Source organism: Citrus clementina, unplaced genomic scaffold (assembly GCF_000493195.1).
Source record: "Citrus clementina cultivar Clemenules unplaced genomic scaffold, Citrus_clementina_v1.0 scaffold_5, whole genome shotgun sequence".
NCBI classification, from domain to species: Eukaryota; Viridiplantae; Streptophyta; class Magnoliopsida; order Sapindales; family Rutaceae; genus Citrus; species Citrus x clementina.
In genome coordinates, this window is record NW_006262201.1 from 16,670,700 (window position 1) to 16,672,596 (window position 1,897).

At 32.8% G+C, this 1,897-nt stretch overlaps 1 non-coding gene across 1 annotated transcript; it reads left to right on the forward strand.

The window, feature by feature from the left end:
* The first annotated feature begins 403 nt into the window (after positions 1-403).
* Positions 404-507, forward strand: LOC112098632. The gene has a single exon (XR_002905742.1). It is a non-coding gene; the product is annotated as a small nucleolar RNA R71 (small nucleolar RNA).
* Positions 508-1,897: the final 1,390 nt, after the last annotated feature.

Genomic DNA, 1,897 nt, shown 5'->3' on the forward strand with positions numbered 1-1,897 from the left:
CCATCCAGGGTTATACGTGTTAGAGTATGGGTTGTAATTCGATGGTTTTCTCATTACACCTATGGCATTGGCTTAATCTGAGTATGAGTCATGGTCATGTGGTTCTGTTGATTTAGCAGTCGATAATGATGCTATTTGTCGAGAAAGACCTTCAATTATCGCTTTGACTTCTTTAATTTCTGAACTTGATTCGCCAATGTGAACCTCATTTACTCCCTTAATTCTTTTAGTGTTCCTAAGTTATCGACTCCGTTGTTGGGAATTATCCGCTTGTCGATGGAAGAATTCCCAAATCTCTGATGCACTTTTTGACATTAGCTCTCCTCCACTTGTTGCCATTAACCATTCTTGCAGATTCGACAATAATCCCTCCAAAAAGTATTGGTATTGGTGCTATTTCTCGTACCCATGATGTGGACACTTCAAGAGTAGCCCATTGAATCGCTCCCATGTTTCGAAAAACTGCTCGTCTTCTCTATGTGTAAACTCTGAAATTTCCCTGCGAATGGTATCGGTTTTATGCACTGGGAAATATTTATTCAAAAATTTCGTTACCATTTGTTCCCATGATGTAATGCTATTAGCAGGCAAAATATTTAACCATGAACGAGCTCTATCCTTTAACGAAAATGAGAATAATATGAGTTTAACATCATCGTCTGAAAAATTTTCATATTTAAAAGTTTGACAAATGGCATGAAAATAATTAAGATGATTATATGGGTCCTTATTTTCTAGGCCATAAAATGTTGGGAGACAATTTAGCACACTAGGTTTTAGTTCAAAACTCTTAGCAGCTACATTTGGGTATCTTATACATAATGTGCTCAAATTAGCTAAGGGACTAAAATAGTCCTCAAATAGCCTCTCCTGTGGTGCTTGTAAATCCATTCCAAATTTATTTTTAATGTGCTTGTGTGTGCGAAGTGTTTTTTCTAGTTCAAGGTCTATATGTTCAAGATTAGGTAATAATGACCTACGACCATGAATGCAAAGAACAAAAAATAAATGGGAACAAAACGAATAAAAATAAAGAAAAAGGAGAAATTACGATACTAACCTTATCACGCTGTTACAACCTTTCTATAAAAATACACAAAAACAAATACGTGAAATAAATTAACTAAAAATAAATTAATAAGATAAACAAAAAAAAATTTACAAAGAAAAATAAATTGAAAATTAAATTACAGAAGTTTAAAGAAGAGAAAAAGAAAAGAAATACTAACCTCTAAATGAAAATTCACTTTTTTTTTTCTTTTTTTCTTTAAAAGAAAAAAATACAAGAAAACAATTAAATGGAATTATTCACAAAAATTAATTATATGAATTAAAATTACTTACCTCCCCGGTAACGGTGCCAAAAACTTGTTGTGCAAATTTTATTGAATTCGCAAGTGCACGAATCTATTGTAGAATAGATTAATGGTAACAAGTGTCGATCCCACGAGGAGGTGGATTTTAATTATATGTAGAATTAATTTTGTATGAAGGTGGTTAGATTTGTGGTGAAAGTAACTTAGATTATTCTAAAATTGGAATTGAAATGACGAGAATAAATTAAAGTGAAATCTATTAAAATGACGTACTTGGGTATCTGGATCCGTATCAACATGCACCATGGGCTAAATATTCATTATTAATGTCAATTAAATCATGAAGGGGGAATCCACACCTCATGAACAACACTCTAATCAATATGGTGCTAAGGGCTTATCGTGCCAAATAATAATAACCTTGTATTAGAGAGCCGGTGAAACCAAGGCGATATCTAGACAAGATTATTATTATTTGTCGACGAGAAGTCAAAACATCCACAAAAACTAGAGGGGAAGAGAAAATAAATTTACCAAATAAAGCTCATGACACATGTTGAGACTTCACATTCAACCCAAGC